The 27,864-nt window shown below is 42.4% G+C and overlaps 1 long non-coding RNA gene across 1 annotated transcript in view; it reads left to right on the forward strand.

Moving 5' to 3' along the window:
* The window catches only part of LOC308585621, a 105,182-nt gene extending 83,381 nt beyond the window's left edge, over window positions 1-21,801 (forward strand). Inside the window, exon 3 of the long non-coding RNA XR_014007546.1 lies at window positions 21,736-21,801. This is a non-coding gene — a long non-coding RNA (uncharacterized lncRNA). The remainder of the gene's footprint in view (window positions 1-21,735) is intronic.
* The last annotated feature ends 6,063 nt before the right edge of the window (window positions 21,802-27,864 follow it).

Consider the following 27,864-nt stretch of genomic DNA (forward strand, 5'->3'; position numbering starts at 1 on the left):
ACACTCACTAGTTTGAACACAGTGGGACTTACTTCCAGTGATATTTTTCTAGAAAAAGAGGTGCCAGAACTCACAACGAGCACCTCCCTCGTCCTCATATAATGGCAATGGAGCCCACATGAGAGGTACTGGAGCTGAGGTCTGGCAAGTTCAGCTGAAAAATGCCCTGCTTACTTCCAAACCATCATATGGGGTGAGCTGCACATTCTACTCCCTTTCCTGCTTTTCTCCATCTCACACACGCTCACGCATTCATTTATTTACACCATTATAGCCAAGGACTGTCTCAGTCACTACAAAATGTCTGATGGTGTAAAAAGGGCAACCAAAAGGCTGGCAATTGTTAGGGTTGGCAACTCCTGAAAAACAAAATTCTGCCATGTGGTCAGAACCCAGATCAGTCAAGGGGTGTTGCCCAGGAAGGTCAAGAGTGGGATATGAACATCAGGAGCCACAACTGAGCAGTAAAAAAGAATGCAACATGTGAACACACAGTTCAGTATTACATAGATTCTGTTCATGCATGGGATACAATTCTTGCTAACAAGACCCTTACCAATAACCAATACCATCTTCCACATATCAACCTAACACCATCCAGATTCCAGCTACAACAGAAGTACAAAACATTCACTCAAGCATGTGAGCCCACCCACAGACTGTCTGGAATAATAGGGAGCACAAATTAAGCATTAATTCTAAATTAAACATTCTGTAAATGCTTTACCCAAGACTGAGCGTCCTCAGCATGAAACAACACCAGTGAATCTATGGAGGCAACCTGAAAACTCAGGCCAAACTGATCAAGAAAAGGAGCAAACTTAGCTAAAGGTTAAGTCACAATGGACACAGGATCAATAAATTAAGCATCTAGAAAACATTTACCAGTAGTACACATACCACACCCTCATCTCCACCCCAAATATATACTCCACCTGGCTGCTACTGGTGGCTCCCTGCTATTGGTCACCCAGTACTGGGATCCCTAGCACATTGGGTTCAGGTTATCTGCTAAGCTATTGCTGCTATAGCAACCTCATTGTTGGCCCCGCCACTTTTAAATACTAACAGCTGCAGATGAATGTAACCACTCCTGCTTCCACCTCCACTCTCATCAACCCTGCAATCCAGCTGAAATGGTGTGTGTGCATTTACAAACAGAGCTGGGGGACACTTTCCCAGCTGCCCAGGGTGCAAAACACTTGCATGCACACAAAAAACCAAATGGTCTGGATCCAAACTAAGCAGCTCACGCTTCAGTCCTATTCTCCTGCTGCAGTAGCCAAGTAAATGTAAATGGCAAGTGCTTTTCAGACATGTTTTATAATCTGAGTTGGAGTATGATGAGTGGAAAAGAAATGACCCTGGCTTGCAATACAGGTGTGTATTAAAAGTGTGCCAGATTCATATTCTGAACCAGGCAACTGCAACACTTGGCAACATCACTGCTGCCTTTCCAAACTAGATCTGACTTCTCCCTTTCAGATGTCTCTCAGTTTGATAAGCGTGGTAGCTGAAATGTTCTTGAGCCTGATTGCTAAAAGTATGGGAAAGCAGAATACCCACCACACACGCACTGCATATAGGATATTTACTCTTGTATCAATGCTAAAGAAAGGAGTAACAAGTCTGGAGTTCAATTGCTAGGTTAAAAAAACAGACGGAAGCTGTCCATTTATTTCCTCCAAGATTTCCAGCTAGTATTTCTCCGTCAAAATCCCAGCCGTTGGGAAATGCTGGTATAAAATATCCCATTGCTCTGCCAGAAAATTAAATGACCCAACAAGACATGGTAGGTCTGAGGACAAGCTATTAAGAATGTGTACAGAAAAATCTAAAGTCTGCTCAAAACCAGCTTCTCTCTCCCTCACCCACCTGTTCCCCGCACGCCTCCAAACTCACATTTCATAGGGAGTAGTAGGGGGTTGTTCTTCTTTTCATCTTAATTCAGCCGATGCACTTTCTGGCTCCAAACGGGGGCCTTAAATGGATGTGTTGAATAGAACAGCAAGGCCATTTTGGCTGCATTCCCAGCCTGAGTAGAAACAGGTGATTCCACATCTCTCATGGGTCTCTCTAACTACCGCTCCAACTGACATGTCTCAAGCTTCTTGAAGGCCAATTGAGAATTTTCAGCCTCATTTCCCAAGAGCCAATGGGAGCACCACAGTAATTTACTAGATGACCCTCAAATGTGAATTCGTTCCAAATAAAACTTAAATGTGCCATAATTGGTATCCATGGGATGGCAGGAAAGTGCTGCACATTATACAGGATTTCTTATCTCTTTAAGTCAACCTGGCTGGTTTGCCTGGGGTCAGAAATGAAAGACACTTGCAAAAACGGGATTTTGAAATATCCCAAATATACCTAAGGCAACACCTTCCATTTTAGATAGCAAAACAATACACCACCTTATCTTGCCCAATTGCTTGCTTTTATACTTATTAGAAATTTCAGTGAGAAAATCAGCTAGAAGAAGATGGAAATTGTGGAAACTATGCATCAGGTCTAGAAGAGGTTTCAAAAGGCACCTAGGATGTTTGCTGATCCTAGGAGTTACAGGACGAAATTTTACTTTGTTGCAACAGGCAATCTGTCTTCTGTGAACTGCCCCTTTGAGAGAGAGAGAGAGAGAGAGAGAGAGAGAGAGAGAGAGAGAGAGAGAGAGAGATTTCTTTGGTGGAGGCAAACACATTGTCCGCTGCTTGTTCCTGCATCCCTTCACAGATAGACCCAACACACCTCACCTGTGTATGAACCGTGCCAAGGGAAAAAAAGCATGAGAAGATGTGACAGAAATGCATTGAAACAATTGTCTACCTGCTTAATTAGGGCTACAAAATATCAGCTCTACCAAAAAGGTTTAAAGGGCACTCACCTGAACATGCAAACGCTCAACCTACGGGTGCAGGCACACAAGCAAGCCCCACCCTGACTGTGCTCCTTGTGGCACACGCACACCCACCCACCAGACCGTCACATCCCTTTATTTCTGTGCCACCTTGGCACAAAAAAAATTATGTGCAAAGTACGTCACACAGGAAAGATGTGCAGGGGGCTTCCATGTGTTGACTTGAACGTGAAGAAAACAGTTCATGAGATGAGGGACTCTGTTTTATTCAGGGTCCTCAATCATATGGAGGGTTTTCCTCAAAATTCAAGCCAACATGAGTAGAAGACCCTCCCCCCTGCAGATCTTCCACACTCAACATGGAGATGTTTGAGCACCAAGCATGCAGCAGGCACAACAATGTTGGAGTGAGGCTTGAGTGTGCACCCTAGCCCATACCCCACAATTCAGGAATACCAAGTTTTTGTGTTCAGAAACACCTACTAATCTGGAAGATGTAAAGGCAGCCCCCCATTTATGCACGTTCAATATGCGTGCAACTGTGTACATGCGTATCACGCCGAACCTGAAAGTGACCCAGAAAGGTCATAAAGATGTCACTGAAATGTCACTAAAAGAATGGAATAGGGGAGGAGTGGGGTGTTTGCAGGCATTTTCAATGGGTTTCAATTATATGCAAATTCACCAACGCACACAGTGCCTCAGAACGTAACCCCCATGTAAACACAGGACTGCCTAAACTGCTGTAGAAAATAGTTCAAAAGTATTATTATTGTTGTTGTTGTTGTTGTTGTAGTAGTAGTAGTAGTAGTAGTAGTAGTAGTAGTTGTTGTTGTTGTTATTGTTATTATTATTATCATCATTATTATTTCACTCTACACCAGCAGGCCCCAACATGGGTTATAATGATTTAAAATTACGTATTAAAAATAGGTAAGACAAATCACAGTCAGGGGAAGAGGGTGAATCCTAAAAATACTCCTCTCAGGTGTCAAAGATCAGGAAAAAGAGGCAAGTCTTCAGCACTTGCCAAAAGCTATGTAGTGAAGGTTCCAGATGCACCTCTGTGCTGAGGGAATTCCACAATGTGGTGGAGCATGACTAGTGCTGGAGCTGTATGGTTAAAATGACATTCTTGGTCCTTGTTAGGGTAGGCATCCCTTAGGACTTTGCATGCCTTAATAAGCATCTTCAGTTGTGCTAGGATGACACAATGAGAAAATGCAGGATCTGTGCACTACAAGCTGTTCCTATTGGTGAAAAGCTGCCTTGTGGACTTGCAGGAGCTTCCAGGTTGTCTTCAAGGGTGCACAGGTAATGTATTATGTTATTCACATCTCAAATAAAAGTTTGGAATCTTCTCAATGTAAGGGTTAACAATGTGTCATTAGGAAACTGTCATATTACACTATTACTTATCGCAGCACATAAACCACTGACCTGTCACTACTGCTTAACCAGGCCGGCTCTCATGTCACATAGTATTACAGTATTTGAGCCAATTAAACCACTTGAGGGCTCCAGTGGCATTACCACTGCTGGTCTTTCCTTTTTATGTCCCTCGTCACTACAGATGTGGGAGCTCACCATGGTTTCCCGAAATTGCTCAGTAAAATGCACAAAAACTGTAAACAACGCTGACACCCTGCTGAGATGCATTTCAAATCAGACACTCAAACACACAACTATTTTACCACTATTTTCCCAGACAGGTTTTGCCACACACCTGCATCTGACATGAGACAATCTCCTTTCAACCTGCAAGAGTGATACACACAAACAAGTATCCCACCAGGGGTTGGATTTGGTGGCTTTCTGCACACACTTTCTGCCAATAAAGTACAAAAACAAAACAGCACAGCACAAATTTTGAGCCTCCTGAAACGTTTCCCTGAATTCACAAACAAAATGACAGCAATTATATTTTCATGCTGAAAGCAAAGAGATGCTGAAATAATAATGGGTGGAGAGAGAGAGAAAAATCTTTGCTTATGAGTCATCCTAGCACAATTCAGGCATTTGAGGAGCAGCAACAAGCAACTCAATTTCCTCAGTAATCTATATTTTTCTACTTGTAGAACATTAAGTTAATCATTTCCATATTAATGAATCCCACAGTGGAACATATCAAATAGAGGTAGCAGGTATTGTGGGTGGGTGGGCAGGAAGAGTGAGTGTGTTTGTGTGCATGACTGGAAAATATAAGAAATTGAAAATGGAGTTGAAGAGTGCTGTTTTGATTTACAGCTCCTCCTCATCCTGCCTGCTTGGTTGTTTGTTTACAGGTATTTAAACTGCAACCCAGCCAAACACTTGCACAAGCTCAGAATATGTATATTTTTAACCAGTAGCATTGGCTAAAAATGGTTGCTCTTTATAAAGATGAAGATCTAGGGAGAATTAATAACACACACACAAGAAATTGTGTTCTCACACTAGGCTACTCTGTGGCATTTTCTCTGCAGCAACCCCCTAAGTCAAATCACAAGGCCCTCCCCAAAAATTGCTGGGCTGGTGGAAAGTTAATATGGAAGGTTGCTGAAGAGTAAACTGATGGGAAACCCTAGATCAGGCATAGGCAAACTCGGCCCCCCCCCCCCAGATGTTTTGGGACTACAATCCCCATCATCCCTGACCACTGGTCCTGTTAGCTAGGGATGGTGGGAGTTGTAGTCCCAAAACAACTGGAGGGCCGAGTATGTTTATGCCTGCCCTAGATGCATGTAAACATCCATAGGGCCCAGCTTTAAAAGCTCAACTCACACAAAAAGCTCCATTGATTTGTTTTATCTAACAGCATTTGCATACAGCTTAACTGTAAATAAAACTTCTAAGCGGTTTACAAAGAATAGGTTGTATTCACTAAATATGTGAAGGGACACCCCAGTGCAATCAATTACATTGATATTAGGTGCCCATTAAATATATCCAGCAGCATTATGGAGGTTGCTTTGCTGTGGGTTTATTCCATGGAGGTATTTTAACATTTAAAGGTCCACCAGTATCTTCCCCCATGAAACACATACCCTACCAAGGAAATGACCCTTAAACACTGCATGGCTATGCATGTCTACGCAGAAGTAAGTCCCATTGAGTTCAGTGGGGTTTACTTCTAGGAAACAATGCACAGGATTGTAGCCAAAAGATTTACAAATGGTGCCATGGGATGAACTTTTGGGAAAGCAGCCCACACTGCACTGCTGTGCTACGTAAAAAGGCACTTAAAAACCCATATAGCTCACTCTAACATTAAAATCTCAAGCAGCAAAAGATTTCTTTGGAAAAGATAGTGTCACAGAGTTCATAATCTTGATGGGGAAAGTAGCAGAGATGTAATTTTAAAAATGTATCCAGAAAGAAAGCACAACGTGGCCAAGATATCTATTTCCCTTCCACGGCCTCGTGATTCATTCTACTCTATTATCCCATCATTTCCCTCTAGGGAAGGGCTGATATTGGAGTGGTAGAACACACAGTTTGCATGCAAATGGTCCCAGGTTCACTGCTAGGCATCCCCAAATAGGACTGGGAATGGTTTCGTTTTGAAATCCTGAAGAATCACTGTCAGGCAGGGACCCTTGAGTGTTGTTGGACAGAAACTCCCACCAGCCCTGGTCACTGGCTGTTCTGGAAGGGACTGTTGGGAACTGGACTCCAACAACACCTGGCAGGCAAAACATCCCCCATCACTGGCACAGAAAATACTAATTACAGATAGGTAGCCGTGTTGGTCTGCCATAGTCAAAATAAAAAATTCCTTCCAGTAGCACCTTAAAGACCAACTAAGTTAGTTCTTGGTATGAGCTTTCGTGTGCATGGTATCTGAAGAAGTGTGCATGCACACGAAAGCTCATACCAAGAACTAACTCAGTTGGTCTTTAAGGTGCTACTGGAAGGAAAATACTAAGTTTCTTTGGTCTGTCACAGTATGAGGCAGCTTTCTATGTTCTGCCAAAACAATACCCACAAACTCCACTGCAGGTTATCAGATAGCAGGAGCTTCTGAGTTCCAATGGTCCACAAGTCAGGACAGCAGAAGCAGCTCTTGAATGTAGAAAGAACCTACACCATAGGTGGTGAACCACAGGCCTGGGGGCCAAAGGCAGCCCTCTAGGTCTCTCTAGACCACATCCCTTCTCAAGCACCTTTGCCTGGCAGGAATGTGACACTGAACTGTCACAATGCCCCTGGCTTCCCCGGATGGAGAATGGAATGACAGTTGCGTGTAGAAACTTCAGTTCCACCAACTGGGTCTGGCCAGGCTGGCTATGCCCCGACTGACCTTGGATGAGGAGAACTCAAGAACCACTGAATCCAAACTCTCTTGTCCTGGTGGATTTGGGGTTTGCATTGCGCTGTTAGAATATAATGTACAATTAGTTGTTGTGCTAAATAAGAACTGAAAGGGGTTGGAAGCTTGGCTGAAAGCTAACTGCAAGGTTAGAAGCAGCTGAAGAGATCCAGCATATCAGTTCCCACATGCCTGGAACACCAAAAGGTTCCCCCATTTGCCAGATACTTAACATGCCTTAGGTAAGAGAGATATCTGTGGGACACAAAAGTTTTAGGTATTGGAATTCAAAACGAAAGAGAAGGTTTAGCATATGCTAAACATATTTCACACTAAAATGGCATTAAAAGGTGTGCATGGTGATTTTATATTATGTTGCACATTCTTTTATTTTTTTGAAATGGTGAAAAAGCCTCATTCTTTGAACTAATAAATAATTACGACAGCATTTATAATTTTACATGCATGTAGAACATTGATGGGATCATGCCTTAAAGCCTCCTCTCATTTCCTGTTAAATTTCTTAATCTGAATTTCTCTGAGATGAGAGGAATTTTTCCACCCAACAATTTCTACTTGTTCTACATGACTTTATTACCATTATTCTTGATAGCGGTTTCTTCCATTAAAAGAAGAGGGCATTTTAAGGCTTTTTAGAGAGACCTACAAAAAACCCTCATGCACACTACCTTTCTTAAAAGCACATTGATTTCTGAAGCCATGCACACTTACTTCACTGTGTCAGGGAGCCCACACTACTATGCACTTGTACAGGGAAGGTGTAAAACTCCCAATAGCCCCAGGCAGCATGACCAATGGTCAAGTGTGGTGAGAGTTATAGTCCAGAAACATATGGATGACCACAGGTTTTCCGTTCCTGCCTTAATAGCATCCTGATGAGATGCTATGCTATAGCTATGGTATACTATCTACAAAATTCCATAGGAGTTTCATAAAATAAAGATCACATCTCAAGCCTTCTGGGACATGATCTGTCCCCTAAGTTATCTGGCTATACATTCAGGATGTAAGTGTGAACCTTCTCATTTTGCCTTCATAACTGTGAAGAAATGAGAGGGAGCTCCTTCCCACATTCCCCTAAAGCCTTCACTATAAGGGGTGGGGTTGAAATGGACATCACGGTTACCCAGACTATTTGGTACAGCCCTTTCTCCAAAAGTGAAGGTTAAAGGTCTTCATTCTGCAGCAAGGGGTGTTGGTGTTGATCTTTAAAGCCCTAAACGGCCTTGGTCCAGTATACCTGAAGGAGCGTCTCCACCCCCATCGTTCTGCTCGGATGCTGAGGTCCAGCTCTGAGGGCCTTCTGGTGGTTCCATCACTATGAAAAGCAAAGCTATAGGGAACCAGGCAGAGGGCCTTCTCGGTAGTGGCGCCCGCCCTGTGGAACGCCCTTCCATCAGATGTCAAAGAGATAAACAACTACCTGACATTTAGAAGACATCTGAAGGCAGCCCTGTTCAGGGAAGTTTTTAATGTGTGACATTTTGATGTATTTTTTTTCTTTGTTGGAAGCCACCCAGAGTGGCTGGGATACAAATAATAAATTATTATTATTATTATTAGGGAAAGACGAGCTGAGGTTGTTAGGTATATGCAAGAGTTCAGTTAGCATCCAGCATTTGTCAGAACGTGCTGTCTCTTCTTGGGGAGCTGTCCAAGGTACTGAAGGTCCTTTCTCTCTCCCTCCTCCCCCTCCACTCTTGCTTCACTATCTGCAATCTTAAAGTGCATTCAAACTCCTTCGCTGCCCCAGCTATGTGCTTTATCCCTCTCCCTGACCTGCTTCCTTTATATTTCACCTGGGCTTACCTTAGCTAGGACTGGGCACTTTAAAGGTTTGCATGTTTGGATACTGTGACTAGCTGCCAGATGCTTTAGAATATTTATTTATTACATATGTAATGTGCTATACTCCCTAGATCCTCAGGGGAACATCATTCCTGATATTCAGGCATGAGTGCAGTTGTTTATATAGTCAAAACAGCATTACCCATGCACAAGCAGGTTTTTCCGAAGTACACAAAATATTTACAGAACAAAGGCAAGGGAACATCATATACAGCCCAATGAGCACTGAGCATGCTAAGTGACCACAAAATGCTGAGTGTATGTTGTGGGTGAGTGGAAAACCAGGTGAGAGGATTTGCTGTATTGGGGAGGAAGGGATGGTTGGCTGACTGAAACTTGGAAAAAGAGCGTTCCACGCTACAATAAATTTGTTGCTTGTTCCAGTTGTACAGTACCTGGGACTATTTGCTTTTCTCTTTCACAACAACCTGATGAAGATGATTAGGTTAGAAGAAAGTGACTGCCTCAAAGTCACTCAGTGGGCTCCATTTTTCTGAGTGGAGACAGTATCAAAAGTCTTCCAAATTCATTTTTTTGCTCTGTGCCACAGTGCCCTAGCCTGTTCAGATGTTCATCTGATAAGTATAGCTTATCTTCAGAGCTAGAAATACCAGGACCTTTCAAAGGATTTGCACTCAAGTTTTCAACCACCCAAAGTGGCAATTCAATTTTTCTGTAGTTGGGATTACTGTCATCTATTTCTAATAGTAATTAGAGTATGTTATCAGTTGAAAATACTCTCCTCTTAAACCTTGGTTTTACTACATCAAATAGCAATTAATTTGTATTACAATGGTTATCTGCTGATACCTACTCTTTTATTGTACTGTTGTTTTTTGCTGACAAGCTCTTCAAATAAATTCTTTCCATACTTCCTGACATTATTGGTGCCATGTGCCAAGTTACAATCTGTACTTACACTTTATCATTTGAATTTATGTGATGACTGCTTCATCTGTCATTAACAAGTGGCAACACAGAGACTCTCAAAATGTTCTTCATGGTTATGAATGGCAGCTGTGATTAACATTATTCTGCATTACTAATTTGGGCTCAAGTTCTTCTGCTTTGCCCAGAATGTCTTTGCAGTTCATATCTGTCTACTTCTTCATTTCTTAAACAAACATCTTATTAAATCTTCAGGAGAGTAAGGCAAATGCATATGTTAACAAACATTAAGGAATATTTGAAAACCAACACAGTTTGTATGTTTACTGATTAGCCTATTGGATTTTTAAAAACAAAACCTTAATCATATACAGCAAGCAGCTGTTGTTTAATAAGCACATTTAAGGAGCCATTCTGTACATGCACTCTTTTATTAAAAGCAAAATCTAAACCCTGTGTGAGAAATATTCAGTTCAAACACTGCCAGTGTTAGCTTTCATGGTACATTACTTCATTAACCACTGTGACAATATTCGTACTCTGTTTTAATGTCTCATGAGAACACAGCACAAAGTCTATAGAACACAGCAAGTGATGTGCTTCTGTGAGTCTATATTTGTAAATATGCACATAACATTCACTGGCTATATAAGGGATGGATCAGTATATTTCCATTCAGTGTCAATTTCACATGTTCATATTTCATTGCATCACATTTGTACATTAATCTGATTTTTTAAGAAATACATGTTCCATATGTGAGCAGAGTGCAAACAATGAGCTGCTACTGTGCAGCTCCACAATGAGAAAAAATGTATCTATTTAGCTATGGGGGGAACCCCTCCTTATTTAGTTTAAATGCTTTAGCATGAAGGTATGGGAAAAGTGTATTTTGAAATTGCCGTCACATAATTCTCATCAGGAACTATGACGTTTGGACATTAAAATATGGTTCCCTCTTCTGATTTCCACCACTCGAAACCAAGTCATCCAGGGCTCAAAGCCATTTGAACAAATGAGAGTTGAACAAATGAGATGTGACATATCTGAAAAATGAATTACAGTGGTACCTCAGGTTACATACGCTTCAGGTTACATACGCTTCAGGTTACACACTCCGCTAACCCAGAAATAGTGCTTCAGGTTAAGAACTTTGCTTCAGGATAAAAACAGAAATCGGGCTCTGGCGGTGCGGCAGCAGCAGGAGGCCCCATTAGCTAAAGTGGTGCTTCAGGTTAAGAACAGTTTCAGGTTAAGTACAGACCTCCGGAACGAATTAAGTACTTAACCTGAGGTACCACTGTAGTTAAAATTTGGGTGTATTTGAAGGTGTAACACTTTTTTTTTTGTTTCACTTACCAATCTGGAGATTTCACATAAGCTGCACATAACACCAAACATCACTGCAACTACTATTCAGATTCTATCATCTTGTGTTTGATATATGGCCACAACGCATCACATGATCCCACCTCTGAAGCCCTATTTTGAATGCATCTAGGACAAATTCAAGATGTGTAGGAAATAATCTGAAGAAGGATGAGTGCACACACACTCAACTCAAGTTCCAGTTACAAAATAGCTGTATCAGGCATGTTAGGACATAACCTACTCACTCTCCAAAGTAAATCAATTTATTTTCAAACACTCAGAACGTATCTATCTGTCTGTCTCTCTCTCTCCCCCGGCAATCTTCACCTTATGGGAAAGGTCACATAGAAAATCCAAGATTGCCTTAGCAGCAGAAGCGACTGAACAGCAATATATGGCCCAACTTTCTCATGTCATTTTATGCAAAAGAAGAACCGTGGAAGCTGTGCAGTTAAACAAAAACTCATGGATTTAAAAGTATTTTCCATATTGGCTCCACAAATCACTTCCAGCAGATCACTTGGATTTACTGGATTCAGGATTCAATAGCTTAAATCTATGTACACTGGCTTTATCAAATTGTGGTTTGTGGCCAGTGCAGACAAAAAAACAAAAACAAAACAACAGATCACAAACCAAACCTTTTGCTAAGGGAGTATAACTTTGAATTCTTCTCCACAAAATTCCCACACAAAGAAAACAAGTATGGCTAGGGAGAATACTATGGTTGAACCCTTTTCTGTGACATATGCATAATTGGATGAGTTTGATCACATGATTCCCCCACATACCTGCAGTAGTATAAAGACTCTCCTCCTGCAAGAGAGGGGAGTGGTTGTGGTCGGGAGCCGGACTCCGCCTCAAGCAGGGGGCGTTAGCCCCCTGCCTCCCACTCACCTGGCTGGCCTACGCCCATGGGCAGGCACCCAACCAGGTGCCTGCGAGGGGGCGTGTTTAGCAGCCCAAATTGCTGCGGCACCAGCCTTGTCGCCATGTTTGGCCCTCCCGACATCCTTATCCTTCAATTAGGGGGAAATGACCTTGTTAACAGAAGAAGTGCAGACTTGTCTTGGAACATAAAAAGAGATTTGGATGAGATTGCTGTCTTGTGTCCCAGAACAACGGTGTTCTGGTCCTCCTTCCTGAAGAGAATTGCTTGGCGCGGTGCGCAGAACTGTATGGCCATTGAAAAATCCAGGAAACTCTTAAATTGTGCAATCGCCTGTTGGGTGCGCTTTATGAATGGCCGAGTCATTTTTCACAACCATATCCGGATTGGCGATCAGGCCTTGTACCGGAATGATGGAGTTCATCTTTCAGACCAAGGGAATGACATTTGGTTAAATAGCATCAGCAGAAGCATCAGGGATTGGTTACAGCTGTGAGGGTATTGGCGGCGAGCCTTTTTGGGCTCGGGTGGCGGTTAGGCATTGGAATAATGTGTTGTGGTGTGTCGAAGGGCTAGGTGTGGCCATCGCCTATGCCTTCCATTTTTGGGTATTCCGTTAAAGGAATCTGGCGGTTGTGTATTCTGTCCGATGCCTGCTTGGCGGGAGGCCATAGCACAACCCTCGGTGACATCAGGGGAGAGCTTATAGTTGGATTAGCATCAACAGGCTCCACCTACTGGTGAATAAACCCCCCTGTTTTAGACTCACCCCTCTCTGAGGGGGTGGAGTCAGCTGACGTAATCCAATGCCTAAGCCAATACCTTTTCACTTGCTGTAATCAATAAAGTTGTGGCCTTTTCTTGCCCATTAACCTTATATCACGTGTCCTCGTGTTTTCATTCCACTACGCGGGGATCGGGTCCTCGAACCACAACCTAAGAACTATTTCCCCATATAAACTGATGCTTGAGTAGGCAACTGAAATCACAAGAGAACTCTCCCTTCTTAAGTTAAATCCTATTTGTCTCTGGATTTTAACTAAGGTCCATCACTACATACATGATGAACTGCCAGAATAGTAATAGCTTTTATCTGTTCATCTACTAAGTTTGAAGCAGCTCCTTTGAACTCTCCCCTTCTTTGGCTGGCTCAGCTACTGCTATCTATAAATATTTCAGCTCTCATCAAAAATACATCACTTCAACATTGCTCTTACACCTTTGCAGTGCTGCTCAAGACAAGCCAGATTCTGGTCCCAATCCCATTTAAGAGGCATAAATCCCCTGTATATTTCCAAGACCAATTGAAGTCAACATTAGATTATCCTGCTTTATTTTTCCATGGAACTTGTGCATCTAACTTTTTTGTGTTAAAGGTAAGAATGAGATACAATTCTTTTGAAATTGGAGAATTGCGTCTCCCCTCCCCCCCAATGGTCTGTGTGACAGTTAGATTTGAAATATGCAGAGCTCAGACTTCCCTTAGATACTGGTTGCCACCACCTACTGACTTGCAGAGAAGTCTCCCTTTGCCAACTAACACAAACCAGTCTGATTTCACGTGTTGGGTGAGATAAATATGCCTGCTAAACTACCCAAAACAGAAAATAGATTGTTAAACCTGAATTTAAGTAAGGGCCATAACATTCAGAACAGCCAGTGGTCCAATATACAAAGTCCTTAATCTAAAACAGGGATGTCCAACTCCCAAGAGACTGCGATCTACTCACAGTACAAAAAAACGGGCAGTGATAGTTGTTGAGCTTTTTTTGGGAGCCAGAGTTGATTGAAAAGGAATGAACTTCCTTTTCTTTCTTCTCTGATTCCTCTCAGTCTCTCTCTCTCCCCTCCCCTCCTCCAACTACTCATTCCTAACTGACGTTCTTCTCCCTGTCACTCACTCCCACTTCCATTCCAAGTCCTCTGCTGTCAATCACTCTTCCATTTACCCTTCTGTTACAAAAGGCTTCCATGGGGGGGGGATAATGTTGTTAGATGTTGGACCAATCACTCTATTTGAGTTTAACCCAGTTTTTCTCAATCTGCGGGTCCCCAGATGTTGTTGGACTACAACTCCCATCATTCCTAGCCAGTATGACCAGTGGTCAGGGATGATGGGAGTTGTAGTCCAACAACATCTAGGGACCCACAGGTTGAGAACTGCTGACACATAGGGGTGTTGTGAGGGGAGAAAACACACCTGACTAGTAGGATAGTTAAAATCTGAGCCCATGGAGGAAGGGTGGAATGGAAACAATTGTAAGCTGATTCTGTCCACCCGCCGCATGGCTTTTGTAAGTATTTTTATTGAAAATTTTAAACATAGAACACAATAAAAGCCAAACTTTCTATAAATCTGTTTTTAACAAACAACAACAAGAACTCACTCTTAAACCTATTCGTACATTATTTTTTGCCTTCACCCTTGTCGATTCCTTTTCTTAACTACTGTCTGTCAAGGTAAAGGAATTGCATCAATATTCCCATAGGATTTGATCCTCCATTAGCTGCAGTTCATGACCTTGAGCTCCTGGATTTGACAATAAGTTCAACTTGTCTGGTAGCATCTGTTCTTCTCTGCTGAATTGATTTTCCATCATTGAGGTCACTCTCTTCAGCACCCTTTCCCCTTAATATTATGTTTAATAAATGTCACCGCATGAAAACTTAGGGCTTGGCATTGCTGTGGGTTTACTGCTTCATATGCCTATTTGAGGTACATAACAGGATTGTTTGGGGAGGGGGGGAATTAGATAGGATAATTCAGCACACTAGATTTCTTCAAGACTTGTAGCACCCGGAGCCCAGCCCCAGTAGACTCCTATCTTCTCTGGCCAGCAGACTAATAGGAGAGAAAGGTCAGCAGGAGATGCACTATTTGCATTAATAGAGGTACTGCACCAGCTCAAGATTCTCATACACCCTACTGTAATTTCCTCGTTATTCACATGCCAAAATGGATGCAGAAGTATGGCAGCAAGTTTGAATCCCTAAATTAACCAAACCTTCAGCTCATTGGTTGTTGGGGGACAATTTTAATGTGGGCTTTTTTGAAGTGGTGTATTTCTGCAACAGGGAATGAAAACTAAAATATCATCAGGCCCCCTTTCCTGATGACATACTTAAACTGCCTCATACTGCCTTTGAGATATCAAAATGGCACCGGTATTGAAATCTTGGTAATATGCACATTTGTTTAAACTTTAACCCATTGATTGATTAGAAAAGAACTACTTGAGCAACTAAAAAACAAACAAACTTTGAATCAGTTGACAGGCCTATCAGTAACAGAGAACATTAACTTATTCCTTATGTCTTTATTATGTCTACAAAGGATTGTGCCAAAAATCACAGCCTCACTTTCTGTTCCTCGACATTTCTTATAAAAACTGCTTGTAAATTTACTTTGCCCTTGGTGATACCATCACATACCCATTTTGCAAGGCCACTAGTGCAGGAGGGATAAAAAAAAAAGCAGAAGGGTAGGAAATGGTGCCTAAGAATCAAGCCGAGGAAGCCATGATATCAAGCAGAATATTTACACACACACACAATTTAGGTTGGATGCAGAAAGATAAAGTGACACCTGGCTTGAGAGCAGTAGATGTGAAAAGTATCTAGGAGTCTTGGTTGACCACAAACCTGACATGACCCAACAGTGTGACGCGGCAGCTAAAAAAGCCAATGCAATTCTGGGCTGCATCAATAGGAGTATAGCATCTAGATCAAGGGAAGTAATAGTGCCACTGTATTCTGCTCTGGTCAGACCACACCTGGAGTACTGTGTCCAGTTCTGGGCACCACAGTTCAAGAAGGACACTGACAAACTGGAACGTGTCCAGAGGAGGGCAACCAAAATGGTCAAAGGCCTGGAAACGATGCCTTATGAGGAACGGCTAAGGGAGCTGGGCATGTTTAGCCTGGAGAAGAGGAGGTTAAGGGGTGATATGGTAGCCATGTTCAAATATATAAAAAGATGTCATATAGAGGAGGGAGAAAGGTTGTTTTCTGCTGCTCCAGAGAAGCGGACACAGAGCAATGGATCCAAACTACAAGAAAGAAGATTCCACCTAAACATTAGGAAGAACTTCCTGACAGTAAGAGCTGTTCGACAGTGGAATTTGCTGCCAAGGAGTGTGGTGGAGTCTCCTACTTTGGAGGTCTTTAAGCAGAGGCTTGACAACCATATGTCAGGAGTGCTCTGGTGGTGTTTCCTGCTTGGCAGGGGGTTGGACTCGATGGCCCTTGTGGTCTATTCCAACTCTATGATTCTATGAATGGAAGAAGTTCTCACAGTGACACTATTCTGCACCCAGTTGTAGAAGAGCTATCATAAGACTTTGTACACCACTGACTTACTACATGCATACATCCTGAGGTATCTCCTTTATCACACAAGGATCTTGTGCTAACTCAGGAAAAGCCCTTCCATGCATGGAAGGGGTCATCTAGATCCAAACCACTATTTGTAAAATCTACGTTCTCCCCTCCACCCCAGCCCAGGGTCAGGCCAAACAGTTTTTTACTTACAACTTTTGCAACAGTTCAAACAGCTCAAAGAAAACTTTCAGGAAAATGTTTACTCTGCTAAATTGTTAGGCCCTAGTCTCCAAAACCCAAACAAAACTGGAGAGTTTTTGTCTGAACTTGGATTAAAAAATAAATTAATTAGAGTGGCATTTCAAATCAATATGAATGACTGTGACAACAAACTCAGAGGGTGGAGGTAACCCTGCATGGCATTTATGCCACAGTAATGACTCTGAAGTAAAATAATGTGAATATTTCCATTGAATATTTGCATGAAATGGTGTGAATATTAAAAAAAACTAATAAAATACAGTACTAATTTACTGTGGAAGTCAGGTTCTAAGTGGATTAGCTAAGGCCACTAGCCTGTCTTCAAGCGCAGCAAGCAAATACAAATATAATGTTATTTTTTGTTCACTTTCAAAACCGAGTATAGATTAACTTCTAGAACACTCTACAGTGTTAAAAAAAGTTCTGTTAAATTATAACAGGCTGTTATAGAGTTCCAATGTACCTACTAAAAGTAGTTAAACATTATACAATACAATGGTAATTATTATTATTTTTTTAAAAAAATATTTATTATAAAATTATTTCCATTACATCCTTTGCTCTAGAATCTGCCTAGGCAGTCTCAAACCATGCCACACATTATTTTTTTGGAGAGTAATATTGCAAACAACAACACCTGAATGTGTGTAAACTACATAATTTCAGTTTATATGCCATCCTTCATCACACGTGACCTGGATCTGACACAAGTAATCCTAGTTCATGTAATCAGTCTGTTCACTTATCATGCAACTGAAAATATATGTAAAGGCAATGATTTAGCTAGATGGGGAAGAGCTAACATGACACCATCTAGATGTTATTCAACTCTGACCCCCAGCACCCCACTGCAACTAAACCAAGCACCCCCAACCTTCGGCTCTCCAGATGTTTTGGACTACAATTCCCATCATCCCTGACCATACTGGTCCAGTTAGGTAGGGATCATGGGAGTTGTAGGCCAAAACATCTGGAGGGCTGTAGGTTGGGGATGCCTGAACTAGATACTGAGTGACATGCCATGCGTGCATTTCCTAGTAGAAGGAGCTTCCCAGCCACACAGATGAGAAAGGAAAGTTTCCTTGTTCTAAAGGGGATGGTGAATGTAGCCTGACCCCAAAGGTGAAGCTATCATGGAGAAGGCAGCAGAGAAGGTGCTCAGCTAGGCCAGTGCTGGAACAAATGGGCTTGTAACCATGCCTACAGGATACTTGCAGAAACTCCTACACCTTTACATCTTCTTTGGAAAAGGTAGTATAGAGAGAGATACAAGAATATGCAGGAATTACGGGTAAAGTAAAAGAACCTTGGAAGGGGAAGGAGGGAAGTCATTGAATGTATGGGTATAATTAAAGATGTTAATGTGGAAACGTAAAACCTGAAAACTATTATGACAGATAACTCCTAGTCACAGACCCTCCAAGTGTCCCTGTTTACAGAAGCTATCCTGGTTTCTGATTTGATCCTGGAATGTCCTGCTTTCCCTTAGGATGTCTCTATTTTTATCGGAGAAATGTTGGAGGGTGTGAAGTTATCCAACCCACAAGTCATCTGAAGGCAGCCCTGTATACAGAACTTTTAAAATGCTTAATATTTTATTCTGTTTTATTGATGTTGGAAGCCGTCCAGAGTGGTTGGGGCAACCCAGTCAGATGGGAAGGGTATGAATAGTAAAATTGTTTTTAATGGAATATGAGGTCCCTATTTTTATTGGAGAAATGTTGGAGGGTATTCTAGTCACCCGTAACAGCCTCAGTTCACTTGCAAAGATTTCTGTGCACCAGAGCTTCCCATACTATCTCATACCTCTCAACTGCCCTGATACTGCTGGGACAGTCCCAGAATTGGTAAAGCCATGTAAGGTGTGAAACTGCCCTAAGCTATCGCCTGTAGTATTTTCAATGCCTGGATGAAATGATAATGTAGCATTCTGTTAAAAAAAGAGAAAATAAATCTAAAGTCTATAAACTGACTAAGTGATTATGAAAACCGAACCAGAGGGCTATATTTATTCTACGAATTAATTCATAATATTGGACACACCATAATTTTCAAGATTGCTACTAAGTCTGTAGCTGTTGCAGCCTCCGGGTCTGATGATTTTGCATTTTTATAAAGCACTGCATTCCCAGATGTACCAGGGGAAAAGTAGGAGGACTCAGAGGAGCACAGAACCACTGCAATACATCGGAGCATTTTTCAATGATTCATAATTTTCATTAATCGTAATTATGCTTTCCCTAGACTCAAAACTCTAGAGAGTTTGTCAGGCTTTGCTTCTAAGCCAGCTTCCTTTCTGTGGAGGAATGTTTAAGCCCTTCCTGGGGAACAAACAGATGGAAAAATTGTCATATAAAGAAAGCCCAGCAGGTGTTTGAGTAAAGCCTGTCATGTTAGCTCAGCGACAATAACTGGCGGGATACTGAGGGGAGCAGGACAATGCAAACCTGGAAAGAGACAGTAGTTTTCAGAGAGCTAAAAATTGACTACAAATCAGAACATAGCTTTCCTTCAGATTTAAAACTTCTATGAATATTGCAATGCAGTTCTTAGCTTTAAAATGTATTTTGAGATATAATACATTTAGAAATATTTTATTTTGCGGGAAAATGCTTTAGAGCACCCATATTTTCACGCACAATTTTTAAAAATTGCAGATAAATGCAACATGGTGTGGGACTGTTATGAACACATGTGAAATTATGAGAGATCTTCACTCAAAAGCATGCCTATTGAACAACTATGATTGGCAGAACAGTCACGCAATTATGTTTCCACAAAGATGGGCTGTTGAGCTCACCACCCCAGTATGCCCACTTTCTTCTTGTTCCCTTGCTTCCACGCCTTTTAACTATGACAGTCTTCACTATTTTCCTCAGTCTGAGAAGCGTTGTCTGAAATAGGACGGAGGTGAGGGGGGCAATTGGAGAAATAGCCAACGATGCTACAAATGGACTGTTTTCACCCCAGAGGAAAGCAGTACTAAGTGGGGAAAGGATGTTGGCAGGGCTATCTCAAGAGAAAGCCATTGCCTTCCCCTCTTTCTCAGCTTTCAGCCAGTACCTGTCCTATCTCCACTAGCAAAAGAATTGAGAAGGTGAAGGCAGACAAACAGATTCACAAAGATGTGGCACATTATTTAATATATTAACACACTTGGATGAAATGTGTTCAATGCAGATAAAAACAGCACTTCGTCTCTGGTTGTTATTCATTTCACTGAGATGCTGAACCTACTCTGCTCATTGTACCATCAAACCTAATCTCTGCACTGCCCTGCCTCCTTCCTTGTCTGCAGTATATTTACATAAACAACAAACTGTCATAAAATTTGATGGCTGCAAACAGGAGTAAAGATAAAGCACAAGAATTGCTTCACACCTTTGTCAGATGAGCCCAGAAAGGTCCCTCAAGGGGAGAGAGACTATTCCAAGACTCCACATAGCAGGTATATTGTAAAACAGGAAAAATATAAAAATATGCCCATGAACTACCCTTCACACAACACAAATCCGTGGAGGATGATGCCAACAGGGAGGCAAAACTAGAACATTCATTAGAACACCCGAACATGGCTATAATGGCAGCTATTTGACTACATGACAGAGAGAACTGGTGAAATTCCGGGGGAAACAACTTCTGTAGCTTTGTACATTTCTTCTGATCATGAATTAAGTCAGGAAGTGCCCCATACCATAAAATCTTTTGGGAAACTCTACTACATAGGAGGAAGAAACAAAATGCAACCAACTAAATTTAATTCCACAACTATGAAATCAGCACAGTGTTTTGAAAGCTGTTACCTACAGTTGCCACTTTCCATCCACAGGAGAGATGATGGAATAGGAAACTGTTTAGGTCCTGATACATATCCGCCGGCTGGCAAAATTAAGCCCATCCCTGCCTTCCATTCAATAACCCACTAGAAAATAATAGTAAACAGTAAAATTAATTGCGTGGCGAGTTGCGTAGCGAGTTCCTGCCCCCCACCAGGGAGAAATAAAGACGCAGGACACCAAGAATTAAGGTTAATTAGGCCACAACTTTATTGATTTCAGGAATGAGAGGTATTGGCTTAGGCATTGGTCCTATCGACTAGCCGGCTCCAGCCCGATTGCTGAAGACCGGCAAGGGTTAACACCATAAGGGGGAGTCCTGCTGAGGCACGTCAACTAGGAGCTCCCCCGGGTCACCGCTCGGGGGTGTGCCTTAGGCCCACACCTCCATAGGCTTCGGACAGGGCCACGCCTCCCCCGGAATTCTTTATTGGACTACCCATTGCTTTTGGGGGGAGGTGATGGTGTTTCCTCCCCCCCCCACATCCTCTTAACCCCTCCTTACCAATGCCTAACTGCCACTCGAGCAACCGCTCGCCGCCAATACCCTCATACCTGTAACCAATCCTTGTTCCCCCTTGCTATATCAGTCTGCCATATGTCATTTCCCGCATCCGAAAGATGCACGCCATCAAACCGGTAGAGGGCCTCATAGCTGAAACGTATCCCCGAGTGGTCCACCCAGGGCTGCCACTCTACACACCACAGCCCGATCCAAAGCTTTCCTCGCCCTATTTATGGCTATCGGGCACCGGCTATCTCTCCAAACCTGCCTCTCCATCAATGAGGCCCAAAGAATTGTGATGTCTGGGTAAGAGGCCACGCCCCCCCAGCCACCCGATTGGCTGGCTGGGCGGACGATGCGGCCGGGATTCCCTCGGTCTCACGGGGGCTAGTTCCAGCCCCTGCGCACGTGGGGTGGGCATGAAGCCCGCAACCCCACCTCCTTGACAGGTCTGGAAGTGGCTATATCAGCAAATAATAATTAAACAGTTTACACTCAACAAATTACAATAAATAATTACTAAACTAGAATAAAAAAATGGCAGATCACAAAACATTAAAAATATGTAAAAGGATCAAATTGAGAAACAAGGAAATACAATCTATAAAATTATTATTATTTTAATATCCCTGAACTCTTCTCTCTTCCCAGCTGCTTCTGTTGTTCTTGAAGTCATGGTCTGGGAAAAGCTCCTGGAGCTGGAGAGAGGCACAAGGTAGGTGGAAAAAGCCATTGCGAAGTCTCTCTCCCCTCACCTGTTGTTGTGCCTCATCTGAAAACTCCTGCTCTCAGCTCATCTTGGACCACTGCCTATGGGGAACCAGTGGCCCTCCAGATGCTTTTTGGACTGTAACTCCCATCATCCCTGACCACTAACCATGCTGTCTACAGCTGACAGCGGCTGGGGTTGATGGGAGTTGGTGTCCAATAACATCAACAGGGCCACACATTCTTCATCCCTAGCCTATGGCTTAATCTTGGCACTGTAATAAAATCCCACGGCCCATCAACACCTTATTGCCCAGAGCAAAACGCCAAATCAATGCATGCTTTCCCTTACATGACTGGCTATCACCTTTGATTTCTTTGGCACTTTCCCTGTTATCCAATTTTATAATGCTCGATCCATTCCCTCCCAATCAGCACGGCAAAATGTCATCAACGTTTAGGCATGCAAAACAAGCAAAACAAGTCTAACACACTTCCCTCCCTCTTTTTTGAACGAGAGGCGGGAGATGTTAAATTAATCTAAAATGGGAAACCAGTTCCCAAGAGGCCCACTGAACATCGTAGCCATAATGAGATCACTCACTGGGTGTTGTCTTTGGTTTAAAAATAAATACTGAGAAATAAAAACAAAGAAACAGCCCCAAGCTGCTATGCATATCCAACCGGTAAGAGAATTGTATGGTTAACATACAAATACATATTCAAAATTATCCAAATAAAGCAGTAATTGGTTCTAAAAATAGTCAGGTTCACTGGCTCTCATCAGACTTTTATTTTTATTTTTTTCAAAAAAATCAATACAATGTTTACTTTCTGAGTATGAGCCTGAAAATTATGATTGAGTTAACTGCAAGTTAATTTGGATTCCAAAGTTAGTAAAGCTAAAAACCACCAATTTAGTTTTACTTAGGCAAGAAAATACTTCCAATTATTGTTGTTGTGTGTGTCTTTTTCACGATTCTGCCCTCATTCTTTTAAAACAAAATTATCTACCTGAGCAAGCCCACAAGGGTAACACGTAGGGAAGATGTCTGAGCAAACTGAATAGCCCCTGCAACACAAGAGTAGGGAGGTTGGAGAATTTCACCAGAAATGCTAACACAAGCAGAAAGTGCAGCAATTCATACATTCATCAGAGATCAGGGACAGAAACCACACAGACAAATACAAGTGGTCCTAATCTGGTTGGGTTAGCCCCTGAGCTTGGCTGGGGACAAGAATGCATCACTACATCCGTTGAAAGCTGAGCTCCAAAATATAGCAGCCCCAAAACAGTAGTGAGTGGGGTTCAAAAGCAAAGCCAATGTGAAGCACGGGCAAAGCACAAGAAAGCAGTCCTGCCTGAGTCAAGTGGGATGCAAAGGCAGAAGCTGGCAGCTAGACAGACCTGTCAGAAGGCATTACAAAGGCAGGGAAATCAAATTGCAGGGGAAAGAGCTGAAAGTAATCTGTTGCTCCTGCAACCAGCAAATCTCAAAAGAAGGCTTATACAGCCTGGCAACTTGAGAACCACCCAAAATCATCTATAGGTGCTGAAGCCTGCTCACCAGGAACACTTTACTACTGAGAAGTGTGGGTACTGTCAAGGAGCCTTTTACTCACAAGTAGCACAAATATATAGAGCTTCCAGGGGAGTCATTCTTGGCCAACCAGCTGCCTGAGCTTGAGTCTTCCAAGAGTCTCCTGCTCCAGCTCAGACATGGGGCTCCTCTACCACACATCCTTCCTGGTGAGATCTCTCTCTCTGGACCTAGAGAACTTTTCAATCCATTGTGTAACTGGGGTACTCTATCTGTTCCCCCACATCTCGGGAGTCCAGGAAGTCTAGTTCCTCATCAGAGGATGAGCTGTCTAGGGTTGAATCAGGGCTCAGTATGACAGAGAGTACCCCTCAGTTAGTTCATGGTTCTTTCTCTGATGGACTTTCACAGACAGAGGACAATTATAGGCCAATCTTCTCACCTTCCCTTGCCATGTTTCCACACAATAAGGGATGTCCATTAATAGGGAGAGACCGATTCCGTACCATGCTGGTTTCAGTCAGCATTCTTTACTGACAGTGCAAGAAAAAGAAAGGGAAGCTTTGATCAGAGTAGGTGGTCTCTCAAGGCTTAAGTGCTTCTTGTGTATTCATGCCACAAACCTCTGCCGGTCAAAGGGGGCAAGGTTACAGGGTCACCAGGATGATTTTAGCCTCATTTGATTAAAGTGAGACCAGCTATAAATCCTGATTGAGTATATGGTATCATCATTATCCCCAACAAAACCACCAAGATGAGGTTGATATTCTCAAAGGAAAAACAACATATTACAGCCTCAGACCATCTCTCCCCCCCCCCATCCCTTCCTCTTTGTACTGATCTATGCAGCACAAACCTTTTATATGTAGCACAGCCCAATATAGAAGCTCAAGGCGCTAATGAGGAATTTGCTTTAATGCATTAGCCTTTGCTCTCTGGGGCTGCAATTTGAAATCCCAGCTGGATATTCAAATTCATGATGAGGATGCAGTTATTTCTGGAACTCTGACACAAGGACCTTGTTTTTAGCCGATAAGGAGAGAGGTTGCAAATCACACACGCATTGGAGATGGTAAAAATCCAATAGAGCTGCAATTATTATTTTCAGTGCTAAAGTCCACAGCAATCCTGTTTCCATTTTAATTTGTTTGTCAGTGTAGAAATAAATGTAGATATATCCCTCCTTTTATTAATGCCACAATATATTCGTAGCAACTGAAATGTGGCCCATTGTTCATACAGCACCAGAACCTGTGTGCAGAGGAAATCTGATATCCATTTAAGTGTAGGTTATGAATGCTGCTGCTCTCTGCTTTTAATTCCTTTCTTGGTTCCATATATATATAGTGAACAGCTCATCCTCCCATAAGAATTCCTGAGGTGCTTTGCTCGACAAATACGTTATGAAGCACCCTTCCCCGACCTGGTGCCCTTCATATGTTTTGGACTACAACTCCCATAAGTCTTAGCCAGCCAGGTCAATGGTCAGGGATGATAGGAATTATAATCCAAAACCTCTGGAAAACATCCTGTTAGGAAAGGCTGATATAAAGAGCCACTTTTGAGAGCCTGTGTGGCAAGTGGATGATACAGAACTTGGATTAACAAAGCCTTGTTTCAGGCTCCAGTCAGCCATGAAGCTCACTCAGTAATCTTGGGCCAACCTCAGCCTAGCTCACAGGTTTGTTGCGAGGATAAAATGAAATAATACCTATGAACACCACTATGAGCGCTAGATAAAGGAGGGAAAGGAAACAAGCAGTGCTTTTTTCTAAAAAAATATGTTTAGGGGTACTCTCATTTTCCTACTCATATTGAAATACTGCCCCTCAAGGAGTCCAAACTTAGATTCACAAAATGTTTAAGGGAAAAAAGCACTGGATACAAGCATAATACAGTCAGACCTCAGTTAGAATCATAGAATAGAATCATAGAATCATAGAGTTGGAAGAGACCACAAGGGCCATCGAGTCCAACCCCCTGCCAAGCAGGAAACACCATCAGAGCACTCCTGACATATGGTTGTCAAGCCTCTGCTTAAAGACCTCTGCTTAAAGTTGTTGAGGCGTGGCTTCCGATTGGCTACAGGAGCATCCTGCACTCAAGTGGAAGCCACGTTGGACATTCGGCTTCTGAAAAATGTTCAAAAAGCAGAACAGCTACTTCTGGGTTTTCAGCGTTTGGGAGCCGAAACGTTCCGAAACGGAGGCGTATAGGAACTAAAGTTTGACTGTATTTAAATACAGTATTTAAACCAATAACTTTTTTGTAAAGCACTTTGAGGGTTATTGTTTGTTTGTTTACAATCAAGCAGCGTACAAATGTTATGAAATAAATAATGAAAACAAAAACTCCAAAGTAAGGACACTGAGCACCACCAGTTGCAAACAGCAACAATATAAATGGAGGAAGCTACCTTATACTATCAGATTACTGATCCATCTATATACTATATACTGTATACTGTATACTGTATACTATATACTAGTGCATATACTAGTGCATGGGTAGGCAAACTAAGGCTCAAGGCTGGCCCAATCGCCTTCTAAATGTGGCCCACGGACGGTTGGAGAATCAGCATGTTTTTACATGAGTAGAATGTGTCCTTTTAGGTAAAATGCATCTCTGGGTTATTTGTGGGGCATAGAAATTCGTTCATTTTTTCTCTCCAAAATATAGTCCGGCCCCCCACAAGGTCTGAGGGACAGTGGACTGGCCCCCTGCTGAAAAAATTTGCTGACCCCTGCACTAGACCTGTGGTCTAGATTATCCCTGTTCATTGGTCATGCTGGCCAGGGCTGATGGGAGTTGGGTGTCCAGCAATATCTGGAGGGCTAGTGGTTCTCCATCCCAAGTCTCTACTGGCTGGCGATAGCTCTCCATATTTTCAGGGAGCGATACCTGGAGATGCTGGGGATTGAACCTGCCAAGCATGTGCTCTATCACTGCCACAGTCCTTCCCTTGGTCCAAATAGTTATGGCAGCATTCAAAGCAACCAGATGAAATCCACAGCAGCACTCCTTACACATGCATATATATATATATATATATATTAAAAAAAGTTTCTCCTATTCCAATGAGTCTCCTTATGGAAGCACATGGCAGTGAATGGGCCTTCTTAGTGAATGGGCCTGCTTAGGAGAAGCTCCCTGAACCTAATATAAACTGAGGTGTTGTGCTGAAAACACTTAGGTTTTGTGACAATTTCAGTTGGCTGTCTGTCCAGATGATGTTATTGGACGCTGTCACAATATGGACCCTGAGAACTAGACGAGAATTCATTAGGGAATGAAGAGATCCTTTCTATGCGCTGAGCAAGAGAGACCGAAGAGGCTCTGCGTTAATTAAGTTTCTTGGGGTTACTAGAAGGTTGGTCTTGTTAATCAGAGAATTGATTACCAACATGGTGCTCTCGCACCATCCCTTTTGTTCCACCTAATCCCTAATGGAATTGAGACATTGCTCTTGCCCTTTGCCGAGACATTAATTGAGTGACGTTCGGCAGCTAAGAGGTCAGATTTGCTATTTCCTCCTTGAGAAGATAAAACAACTGGACAGCAGCCCTTGCCCCTTTCCCCTCTTCACTACACTTAGCACCAAGTGTACATCTTGCCTGTTACAGGGCAGGATGAGAAATTAACTAACCCTTTGGCTTTGTTACAGCAGCACCAAGCAGGGGGAAGGAACTAGGCGCTCAAAGAAGTTACACCAATACTTTTGCTGCACAGAGATAGCAGAGTGCAAACTTTGGAGGTTCAGAAAAGGGCAGCTGTTATTATGCATAATCACAAGGCAAGTGTCTTGTCAGAGCCTTGTACAGAGGTGATAAATGATGTTAGCACAGAACTGAAAAATTGCCTTCTTAAAATACAGCGGTAACTAAGAAAATGAACTGATCCTAAACAGATTAGATCTGGAGGATAAAAACAACGCTAGTCTTCCAACGCATCACTCCAGTTTTAAATTAGCAGCTATGACACTACATAATGATCGGCCTCCAGTACGTGCCTGACTCTGAATATAGATTTAAAAACTATGTATCCCCAGATTGCCTATGAGTGGACAATTGCCGATATATTTACCATGTGATGAGCTGCTTGTCTATATCCATACTCTGTTATAGGAATGAAAAAGAATTTCCATTATTTTTATTTTTGGGCACAAAAATTGATTCTTCACTGCAGGAAAGTTCAGTGGGTTTTTTGGAAAATTTGTACATACAAATTGTGTATACAAATTGCCATTAATTGTGACCTGCTTCACAATTATCCAACTGTACAGAGTTGGGAAAGAAATGAAACTGTCCGGCATTGTATACGGTAGCCTTCATCTGAATGAGATACAGAGATTAGGATACCCTCCAACATTTCTCCAATGAAAATAGGGAGGTCCTACCCAGTGCTATTTTTCTAGAAAAAGAGGTTCTGGAAATCATCACAAATGCCTCCCTTGATCTCTTATAATGGCAATGGCGCCCACCTGAGAGGTTCCAGTATGGACTTCCATTGAGTTTCCGCTGAAAAAAATCCC

This window comes from Podarcis bocagei (assembly GCF_964188305.1).
Source record: "Podarcis bocagei genome assembly, chromosome: 4".
Taxonomy (NCBI): domain Eukaryota; kingdom Metazoa; phylum Chordata; class Lepidosauria; order Squamata; family Lacertidae; genus Podarcis; species Podarcis bocagei.